Source organism: Berghia stephanieae, chromosome 15 (assembly GCF_034508935.2).
Source record: "Berghia stephanieae isolate SIO BIC M18660-M18661 chromosome 15, UCSD_Bste_1.3, whole genome shotgun sequence".
Lineage (NCBI taxonomy): Eukaryota > Metazoa > Mollusca > Gastropoda > Nudibranchia > Aeolidiidae > Berghia > Berghia stephanieae.
In genome coordinates this window covers 19,802,187-19,814,686 of record NC_088374.1, presented here as the reverse complement: position 1 = coordinate 19,814,686, position 12,500 = coordinate 19,802,187, and the positions used below count along the sequence as shown (strand labels likewise).

At 35.7% G+C, this 12,500-nt stretch overlaps 1 long non-coding RNA gene across 1 annotated transcript; it reads left to right on the top strand.

The window, feature by feature from the left end:
* Positions 1-7,894: 7,894 nt before the first annotated feature.
* LOC144960798 (uncharacterized) lies at positions 7,895-12,254 on the top strand. Its single transcript, XR_013642944.1, has 3 exons — positions 7,895-8,050; positions 11,184-11,362; positions 12,120-12,254. It is a non-coding gene; the product is annotated as an uncharacterized LOC144960798 (long non-coding RNA).
* Positions 12,255-12,500: the final 246 nt, after the last annotated feature.

Genomic DNA, 12,500 nt, shown 5'->3' with positions numbered 1-12,500 from the left:
TCAGTGAAAAGCTGTAAGTAATGGTGAAAGTTCAAGAACCAGCATCATCTATCAAGAACCAATAATTTGCCCCTGAGAATGTCTTGACAGCTCACGAGCAAACAGTTTGAAACTGATGGTGGACCGATGAATAGTTCTTGGGCGGGTCAACTAGCGATGTTTGCTTCCCAAGCCGTCTCGAATCGTGGCCTTCGTGACTAGAATAACGAAGGTCACGCTCGAATGGTCCACCCATGTCGTAATATTATTATAATATTCGTTGTCGCCACCGTCATGTTCACCGTTTACCTTACGGGGCGAAGACGACCGTCTGAGATACTGTCCTTTTGTTGGTTAAAGATGGGGCTTAAATCGGATACTGTTTCAAGTAAAAAATTTTAATCGCCTCTAATTCCAAAAATACTTGAAATATGATCATTCTGACAACTTTGTAAGCTTTCCTTTGTCCTAGAGTGTCGATTAAGTGAAAAAAGTGATTTTATGATTTTTTGAAAGATTGTCCTTTTGTTGGTTAGGGCAGTACAATATGGTATCCATTCTCTTCAATAAAACATACAAACTCAACACAATTCTGATATTTCTGGCTATAAATTCAATTTTCAACATCTTAACCAAGCCGACTTAATACCGTTTTGAGGCTGTCATGGTCTCAAGTGAGTAAAGAGCTACCCGACTATGCATAAAGATATGTAGAATGAGGCCCCAGAATTTACTAGTTACTATAATGAAAAACAATTAACAATTTGTTTAAGATGAAATAAAAAGAAGATGGAATTTAATTGAAAGAGATAAATAGTGATTGTGGCAGTTACAAATAAAAATGTGAATATATTACGTAACTTATGATGTCAGGTTCGTAAGGTTACGTTTTCAGGCAGTTGACAGGCGTGGGTTCTATATTCCTCCGACAACGGGCTCAGGCTCGTAAAGTTCCACTTCCAGGCAGTTGGGAAGGGTTATTCAGGTATTTCTTCGACAGCGGGCTCAGTTTTGATCCTTAAAATGTTTAGGATTACACCGTCAAAGGTAAAAGCTCCGGCGTCTTGATGGTGGAGATAAAATATCCACAAAGTGCCAAAAGATAAAAATCTTCAAATATATATGAGGAATAGAGCGACTGGCCGTCCGGCATAGATTGTAGAGAGAAGTGAGTGTAGAATGTTAGACCTATCAGCTTGTATAATAAGTGGCTACGTGACAGAATGTAGAACGAAAAATATTCTCTAATTAGAAATTAATTCGAGGGAAGGCTATAAAAGGAAAGACGATCTAATATTAGAAGGTAAAGTTTATCTAAGCCTACCGAATTAAAACTGGAGTGAGATGAATTCAGTTCTTTATAAAATAATATTTAATAAGATAATTGTGAACAACCTTTACTGTGACAGAGGCAAAGGGTCACATATTCATAAATATGTATAATATTAGTGACATCGGCCAAGGATAAGCCTTACATACTAAAATGTTCTGGCTTTGGCCACAAATCAAAAACAAGAAATATCTTAGACCCAAAATCAACAGGGTTATAGTTGATTCATTAAATAGAGTGAGTTATAAACAGTTGGTCTGTGAATGAGTTGATGAAACGCTGTTCTTATTGTTATGATAGTACTGCTGTTACTCTGTTCTATAAAATGTTACATAATATATATTAAAAATGGTACTATCATTTCGTATTACCTTTCTTCTTGGATGTCTACTTATAATAAACACTGCTGGATTCGGTAAGTAAAATATATAGCAATAATGTGACCCATAGTGTCAAAAAAGGTATTAAGTTACATTTTATGTATTTAGTTGATTTTTAATTAAATAAATGGATTTTATTCTTCAAGAGACCGTTTTTTATCCCTGATTTCTACGTGCCGCCATACCCCATTCAACACGCTATTGTTATTGTTTTTATCTTTAAATGCTGTCACCAGCACTTGGAATGCCAGCGGCAATTCAATACCACCATACTTTCTTGTCGTCCCTTAACAAATATAATACAACTTACCAGCTTCCCCCACTTATTATTTTTCGATTATATTATTATGAACTATTATCATCACATGTGTTTAAGAATCAAAACATGAGGAATGAACCGTTTGAGAAAAGGATAGACAAAAAAAGAAATGGAAGGAAGACAAGACGGGGAAAAAAGTGGTGGAAGAAAGAAAAGGAAAAGGATAAAAGTTGTCATGAACGTATTTAATCGTTTCTTCACACCGTCATTCCAACACAAGGCCATTGAACGACGACATTCCTTGCTACCTATACAAATAAACAACTCATCGTCTAACAACAATTATCATAATCATAAATGTCTTAAAGTTGGTTTGATCAACGCAAGGTCCGTTACTAAAAAGGAAGCCTTAATTGAAAATATTATCATTGACAAGTATTTGGATATCTTTATTATCACGGAAAGTTGGCTTAATAACAATGACAGTAAAATGATTCCACGAGGATATAGTTTTATAGCAGAGCATCGAAAAACCGGTCAAAGAGGAGGGATTTTTGTTATTGATAAAGAATCCGTTAAACTACAGAAAAACAAGACGCAATCTAATTACAAAACTTTCGAATGTCTAGATAAGACATTAACATCAGAAAGGAATGAGAAGTACCATGTTGTTGTAATTTATAGACCTCCTCCATCTACAAGGAATAAACTCACACATAACCAATTCTATGATGAAATCGATACGCTCGCGTTAGAAACTAACACAACCAGAGGTGAAATTCTCATACTGGGCGATTTCAATGTTCACATGGACGATCTAACGGATAAAAAATGTTTGAAGTTAAAGGACATTTTAGATAGTCACAATTTCAGACAATATGTAAAGGACGGAATTCACAAGGCGGGGCACATCTTAGACTTAATAATTCCCAGGAAAGATAACAAAATAATTGATAACGTTGACGTTTTGGATCGCACAATTTCAGATCATAACCTGATTGCTTTAAATCTAAAAATCGAATGCTAAACAACCGTCAAGAAAACGATCACATACCGGAAAACAAAATCACTAAATAAAGAAACATTTCAAGAATCCATCAGGTCTTTGGATTTACTCGCCTCCGTTAAGAGTTGTGATAATGTTCACGATATGGTAAACACATATAATAATTCACTGAAAACTGTGTTCGATGAGCTGTGCCCATTGGTCACGAAAGAAATTATTCTTCGACCAAACACCGAGTGGTATTGCAACGAGTTACAAACAATAAAACATCCAACTCAGATCTGCCGAACGGATTTGGCGTCGATCCAAATTAGAAATTCATAATCAAATTTATTTAAGACTAAAACACCAACGGAACAAATTAATTCTATCATGTAAAAAAACATACATTCAAAATAAAATGACAAGTGCCAAACGAAACTCACGTGAACTGTTTGTCACCCTGAACAAACTGATGAAGGATCACCCTTCAAATAATTTCGAGGACCCTATTTCTACCGCAAATAGTTTCGCTCTACACTTTAGAGATAAAATATCAGGTATTCGTAATAAGTTGACAAAGAAGAGACAATGAAAGCACAAATAAATGAAACTAATGCACTTCCACCAGGAGCAGCATTCGACGAATTTGAACCCGCCACTGAAACAGAAGTACTGTCTGCGCTGACACAATACTCCAAAACAACCAGCCCAATAGATCCCATTCCTTCATGGCTTGTTCTTTCTAGTGCTAATATTTTGGTTCCCGTTCTTACTCATATTGTAAATGCTAGTTTGTTTATTGGTGAGGTATCTAATAATCTTAAACATGCTATTGTCACTCCCATATTAAAGAAATCTAGCCTTGACAAAGAAGACCCAAATAATTGAGAAAATTGTTGCTTTCAGGCTTACCACGTTTTTGAATGAACACAATTTGTTCTCTAAATTTCATTCTGCTAATGGCCCCTTTCACATCACTGAAACTGCTCTTATTAAAATCCACAATGATATCGTAAATCATTTATGTCGGAAAAATGATGATGTTATTATCATACTACTCGACCTTAGTGCTGCTTTTGATACAATAGATCATAGTCTTTTAATTGACAGACTTAAGACACTATACGGATTTGGGGGTACTGTTCTTGACTGGTTTTCTTCTTACCTCTCTGACAGAATTCAATCAGTGTCTGTAAATCGACATGACTTCTCTTCTCCTTGTCCCCTATCTTTTGGTGTACCACAGGGTTCAGTTCTGGGACCCTCTTTATTCACCCTCTATATCAGACTATTAGGTGACATCATCTCAAAATATTTTATTAAGTACCATTTTTACGCAGACGACACCCAATTACTGTTTCCCATTAATATCGACAATCATCTCAATGTTATAACGGATATAGAAAATGGTATCTCTGAGATTAGTGACTGGATGTATTGCAATAAACTCAGGTTAAATGAAAACAAAACAGAGGTGTTGCAAATTACAAGACGGGGCCTTGTGGACCTTTCCACGCTTAACCTGAATCTTTCTGATTGTGTAATTCCCATCACTAAAGAACCTTTGAGAAACTTAAGAGTTTTATTCGATACCAAATTAAACATGTCTGCCCATGTCACTAATGTAACTAGATCCTGCAATCTTTATCTTAGATCTATCGGTGCTATTAGAAGGCTTCTTGATATTGATACTACTAAACTTCTTGTGGTCTCTTTGATTCTTACCCGCCTTGATTATTGCAATAGCTTGCTCTATGGTTGTGAAAATAATGTCATTAATCGACTCCAAAAGATACAGAACAAAGCAGCTCGATTGGTAACGTTATCAAAAAAGCGCGAGCATATAACCCCGATTTTGAAGGACCTACACTGGCTACCTGTAAAGTTTAGAATTGAATTTAAAATACTCAGCGATGTTTTCAATTGCTTAAACAATTCTGCTACTGTTTACCTTCAGGAACTTATCCACCTTTATGAACCCAGTCGAAATTTAAGATCTATTAATTTAAATATCCTAAGGGAACCCCCAAAATCGATAGTTTTTCATGAGAGATCCTTTGACCACCATGCCCCCGACTGTGGAACTCCATCAATATTGAAACTAAAAATAGTGAAAATCCACTTATCTTTAGAAAACTGTTAAAAACTGAGCTTTTCTGTAGGGCATATAATTTGGACTCTTAGTATGTATTGTATTATAATATATTATGTTGTCATCGAATTTATGTGGTTTTTAACATGCCAGTTCTATATTTTTATATCATACATGATCTGTTGATGTAAAGCGCCAGTGAGCAATTCTAAATTGGAACTAGGCGCTATATAAGTTCATTACATTATTATTATTATTATTATTATTATTATTATTATTATTATTATTATTATTATTATTATTATTATTATTATTATTATTATTATTATTATTATTATTATTATTATTATTATTATTGTTATTATAAGTTAGTAGGAACAAGATACTAAAAGCTCTAATTAAAAATAAATCTTATGAAATATAAGAATTATTGGTTTCTATCACTTTAAAATATTGTATTTATTGTAAACCCAACCCGGGACTGATATTTTGACTATGAATGCAAAATGCACACAGCATAATTCAACAGGCCCGACGTGCACTTATTTGCAGGTCTGATAACCGAATTGAGTATAGGCTCATAGTTGGAATGAAAATATATATAAAAATGACACAATATTACAAAAATGATGAATTAGGCCCATACTTACATTCGTATGTCGGACCTGCATATATGTAACGTCGACTACGACATCATAACGTTTTCAGATGGCGGGTCAATAATAACGTAGAAATGATTTGCGCTTAACTAAGAAATTTACAACATTGCAATCCGGAATCATAACGAAGCAACACACAAACTTGTGTGTAATCTCGGACGTTTGTAGTCTGGTTAATAAAGTTTTGTGAGAATTGCACATAAAAATGCATGGCAAAATAGCAAAACAAAAACCAATAACAAAGATGTGAGTGACATTATCTTGTTCTATCTATAGAAGGAATGACATTGATGTCACTCAGGCCTTTGTAATTGTGTTATACCATCCATGTTTATATGTAATTCTCATTAAACCTATTAATCAGACTATAAACGTTCGATGTTATATATGGTTTTGTATGTTGGTCCGTTATATTTCCGGATGGCAATCTGTTGGATTTCTTAGCCGAACGCAAATTATATACAAGTTGGATTCTCGAATTAATAAACAAATACTCTTAGAACTGTGATTCGCTCACAAATGTATTATGTGTATGTTAGAATGGTTGTTGTTTGGGTCTTTATTTTAAAGTCTATTGATGGCTCAATGCGTGCCCAAAATGTGGAAATGTCTTGTTAAATATCGACGCAATTGAGGTCACTCAACTCTTTGTTATTGTTTTTAGCCAGCATTTTTATGATCAGTTCTCAAAAATGTTATCACCAGCTATATAAACGATTAAGCTTACACACCATTTTTGTGTGTTGCTTACTTATATCCGGCTGACACAATTATGGATTTTATATTAAACATATATGATCAATGCAAGTTGTATTCTCTGATTAACTAAAATTACTTTAAGACAATTATTCACTCCCTCCTTCAGAGCCATTCGGCCCTTTGAGACTATAGCATGAAACAGAGAATAGCAACTGCTTGCTTTTCTGATATGACGCTAGTCTATCGCAAAGTATTTTCAGCAAATTTACATTAGCAATATGTCGAACACTCCCTCTCTGAGGCTGGGATAGGCGGTCGACTGGGCACTCGTTACTCAAAGTAAATGTGGACCCGTCTCGAGAGCGCACTCAGCGACCACGTCACCTGACTCAAATCCTACTTCGACAAGTGGTACATGAAGATGAACACTTCAAAAATTGAGGTCACTGCTTTCCACCTGAAGTGGCTGTCAAGCACGCAAAATGAACGTTCTCGTCGGCGCGAGACACTTCCATATGAGACGCATCCAAAATATTTAGGGTTGATGCTGGACCGCAGCACATGTTTCATTGGTCAAATATCCACTGGTTACTTGTTCATAATAACAAGAAATGAAGCGAATAGAAAGGCGCCAGAAGACAATAGAGAATAAAAAATGTGTCGTCACTTCTGTTAGGTGGAGACACTGGATGGCAGCGAGCCGAAATCTGTCAAGAACCTGACTCACGGCATACTCCCTTCAAAATGCAGTTGCTGTCAAGAGCCCGAAATCGCAGAGCATCCAGTTGAACAATGTTTTGTGACGAATCTTGAGGGGGGTTTCTGGACCGTACACGATCACGGCGATGAGTTTGCGACCTGGATATATCCTCATAACACGGTACTGTGACATCACTAGTAGCTGCTGCCACGAGATTGGCGCTCTGTTTATATGTCTTGTTATTATCAATATAAATTTCACCCACTTTTTTCAATTATTCGTATTTTGTTTGAACCGATAAAAAAAATACCAGAACTGATATTGTTCTTTTCTTCATTAAAAACATATTGTTTAAATTTAGGTTCAGCGGTAAAGATTGATGTGACGTCACAATACCATCATGATGCAGTGCCCACAGCATTCAATATCAGATGTGAACTCGATAACACCGGAAGTTGCGGAGATAAGGTCATTCTCATTCAACTTGCTAAGAACGACAATAAAATTATTGGCTCAGTTCAAGGGAGTGAATCTTTTATCCATAATCACCTTCTCGATTCTAGTTTGTTGGTGAGTATGTTTTTGCCATCCATGCTTACGAATAATTCTCACTAAAGTGAATTAACCAGACTAAAACGTTAAAGGTTATACACTATTTTGTGTGTTGGTCCCGTATATTTCCGGAGAGCCAGGTTGTGAGTTTCTCAACCAAGGGCAAAATATCTGTGAATTAAAGATTGCATTTCATGACTTGTCGTTATTTTTTCCTTCGAGCTTCAAGCAGCAACAATTTCATTCATCAGGTCGAAGGTCAAATTAACCAGATAGACGGGCAGAGTTATCTCAGTGCGACAATAAAACATGCAGTCAAGGAGGATTCTGGACTTTACACATGTTCTGCGATTTTCCTGGATGATATGGGGCACATGAGAGGAGAAAAGCAGTGAAAACATTACAATTGAAAGTAGGTTATTCCTATCACGTACGTTAAATGTCATGTCTATTGCTATGTCAGCATTCTAAATTGCTATAAATTTTTCATTGATGTGGATTTCTTTTTATCTTTTAAGAACGTCAAGATTCTAGAGAGTGAAACAATTTGGAAATGTCGATAAACATATGCCATTTATTATTATCATTATTATTATATTATATATTATTATTATTATTATTATTATATTATTATTATTATTATTATTATTATATTATTATTATTATTATTATTATTATATTATTATTATATATTATTATTATTATTATTATTATTATTATTATTATTATTATTATTATTATTATTATTATTATTATTATTATCAATTATTATTATTATTATTATTATTATTATTATTATTATATTATTATTATTATTATTATTATTATTATTATTATTATTATTATTAGTATTATTATTATTATTATTATCATTATTATTATTATTATTATTATTATTATTATTATTATATTATTATTATTATTATTATTATTATTATTATTATTATCATTTCATTATTTAACATATGCTATTGTTATTACAAACTGGGGGGCTACTAAAGGTACCTTCGAGATATGCACGGGCAGCCTTTTGTTTGTGGCCAAGTGATTTTACAGAATCCAATTTTGGTCTGTCGTGGGCTTTTTGTTGGACGCTTTAAGAGAAATGAGACCCTTGAAAAGTTTGTGGAGAGGACATGGTGGAGGCTAAAAGGGGAAAAGGAGACCAAGAAGTATATGATAACAACACATCAACGAATGGATGAATAAGTCATTGACTGAATTTGGAAGGATGTTTGTTTCGTTTGATAGTTAGGAGATTGGACGTTCATAATGGGAATATCCATAATGCTGAGTACGAATTTTAAAAAATGTGAACATTTATATAGATCCAATAGGCGTGATCAATTCGTATTAATAGGCAAAATTTAACATGTAAGCCGAGACATGACGCCTGTTTGGCGATATTATATTTTCGGACACGACAACGCTGTTATCGATCAAGTACTCATTTTGTGCAAGTGGTGTAGTCACATGGCTCTCACCATATGACATGAGGGCCCTAGGTTCGAGGTCTGTTAACGATTATTTTGCCACTATGGATCTGTCTTGCGTGTGCGAACATTCGAAATGATAATGAATTTAATTTCTTTTATTCAGAGCCATAAGGCACATGGAGTCCAAGATTATCCTGGTTTCTCTAGGTTGTAAGGGATAATCAAAATTGATGATATCTTCTAGATTGAACGACAGTGTATTACAAACTATATTTCCCCAGACTTGACAATCTCAGATACCCAATCGTTGATTGATGAACAGGAAATCAGAAAAAAAAGATTGCACCCCTTATCGATCTCGTTCTATTTGCATATGAAGCAAGTGCTTTGCCAACTGAGCCATTTGACCCACGCGATAAATTTCAACTCATTTGGAGTCTACCTTTAAAACTACAGAAAAATAGCCTTACTCGTTCTTATCCGTATTCATTATTTCGACGTTGATTGGTTCCAGGTGATAGATCCCTCTCGCTAGATTGAAATTTTACGAGCTGAACGAAAACAAATGTTATCTAACGTGACAGACAAGGTTCCAGATGCTACCGATTATCTCCATTTTTTTATCAAAGCCAAGCAATTTACCCCACCCCCCCCCTCTCACCCCCCCCCACCCCCCCCCCCACCTGTCCCCAACTGGGTAGGCAGCCGAAAGAAACGTATGGTGTGGAATGCAAAAACCGATGCACATAGGTATCTCACACCTCTCTCTCTCTCCTCTCTCTCTCTCTCTCTTCTCTCTCTCTCTCTCTCTCTCTCTCTCTCTCTCTCTCTCTCTCTTCTCTTATCTATCTATCTATCTATCTCTTTCTTGTTGTCTTTCTCACTCTCTCTCTCTTTCTCTCTAATAATTCTTAAATATATCCCTCACTTTGTCCATCTTTATCTATGTCTCTCTGTCTCTCTCTCTCTCTCTCTCTCTCTCTCTCTCTATCTCTCTCTCTCTATCTCTAACCTTACTATATATCTCTCAAACTATTTCTCTCTCTCCTACATGGGTCTCTTAATAATAATTAATATATTTGGGTCATGTAGTATGACACTCGAATTGGATTCAGTAATCTGATGTCACGCCGCCCGGACACGGCGGCCATCTTGGTTCTAAACAAAGAAAATAATTACTTTTTATTCTTCATGCTGGCTAGAACTTTTCATATGGCTTGTGATCAGAATGTGTAAAGTCAAAACGTGATAAAATTTATATATTTTCCCCTCTGAATACGCTTTTATGCTCGCCGGGAAATATTTCATACGGGCGTCCGCCATTGTTCCGATAGTTTAGAGCCAGTGTTACTAGGTTACCATGCGTCATTAGGAAGGAAGTGACGTTACTACACTGTTTAAGAGTATTCGGAGTCGAATTAAGGGTGTTAGAGCCTTGCTCAGTTGATTCCCTTGGACAAGGATCTTTACTCACATTCTCTCCCCGTACTCAGGGTGTAAAATGAGTAAATAGCCGTTAACAGAGTTGCCTCTGTCGGAAAAGAAATGTAATTCCACCTAACAGGCGTCATGCACTTTCCTTAATGTTAAATATTGCTGTTGCCTAGGGGAAGCCATGTAATGAGCTTTGAACACGTTTAGTGCATATTGCGCTCTGTAAAAGCTCATTTTAAAAAATACTATTCAGTTTTATCGGATGAAAGAAAACTATACATAAATATTAACTTTGGGATTTATATCATATGTGGGACTGTGTGGTCTGGTGGTATAACACTCGCGTTTGGATCGGGAGGTCTAGGATTCCTAAACAGCTATAAGCGGCGCTCGGAGTTTTAACTTTTGCTCTTGTTTGTTTATGTATTGGTTTACTAAGTTTTGTTGTGCTTTTCATGACTGATATTTATATCTTCAGAGAAATGATAAGACTGGCTATACAGTATATTTATGTGTTGTGTCTTTCTGAGAGAGACAGAGAGAGATAGTGAGGGAGAGAGTGAGGGAGAGAGAGAGAGAGAGAGAGAGAGAGAGAGAGAGAGAGAGAGAGAGAGAGAGAGAGAGAGAGAGAGACAAAAAAGTGTATCTTTTCGTCGCTTTCATTTTCTATTTCAGACCAAGACGTTCAGGATCTGATTAAATTTCTACTGTCAAAATTGACCTTTAGGAAAGCCTGGTGAAGTTCAATGAAAACAAGACAAATGAACAAATTTCTCAACTACAGACAACGGTGAACAAGCTTGATACAAAACTACAAGAACAAGAGAACACCATGAGACAACTGGAAAGAAAACGTTGGTCTCTAGAAATGTCTTCACCAACACTATCTCATCATCATCATCATCGTCAATCATCATCATCATCATCATCATCATCATCATCATCATCATCATCATCATCATCATCAACAACATCATCATCATCATCATCATCATCAGCATCTTCATCATCATCCTGGGTGGGGTTCCCGACCTCCCATAGTGGGCAGGGAGGTACTTGTTATGTCTTATCCTCCTGTATATGTTTTCAAGTTGCTTTCTGTCTTTGTCTTGGAATGGATTACTTGTTTTGTCCTGACCCTGGTCGGAGTTCTTGACAGGGAAGTAAACCGTCGAATTTATAGTTATAGTTTTGGGAATTGATATTGTTGTCCTTGTAAAAACATCTCTCTTTATGCATTGTATTTTTTTTCATATGGTTTGTAAAATTTGAGTGTGTTCCTCTTGGTGGAGACCTGTGATTGTGCTGGATGAGACATTTAGATGATCTCAATCTAAGTATAATTGACAGTGTGCTCTTTGAATCTACATCGGTTCTCTATTTGAGCTAATTGCCCTTTGTCTCACTTTTTCTTGGGTAGATTAATTGTAATTCTCGAACTGTTTACTATCCTATTTCCTTCGTTTTACTGGCGCTAATATGAATTTAATGTGTTGCGAGCGCCGTAAAACCCTTAAAAACAAAAACAAACAACATCATCAACAACATCAACAACACCTAAACCAACGTGTTCCATTCCTGCGATGAATAACATAATGCTTTATATTCCAGAAAACACCGTATCTGCCTTTTATGCCACCCTACAACACAATTACAAATATCTTGCTAAAGGTGACGTATTGAAATTTGACAATGTCCAGACCAACATTGGTGACGATTACGACGAGACGACGGGTGTGTACAAAGCTCCGGGCCATGGTCTCTACACATTCCAGGCGTTTTCTGATGACACGGGCGGGGTCGGGACGTAAGTGTTTAAATAAAATACACATAATTTTGTGACCGCTACTTAAATTGTACACATTCAAGAAAAGGTATATAGATAGTGGCGCTTGGTTAACATGCTCATAACATTGCCGTCCGGAAGTAAAACGGACCAACACACGAAGTTAGTGTAACATTTGAACATTTATATTCTGATTAATACAATTT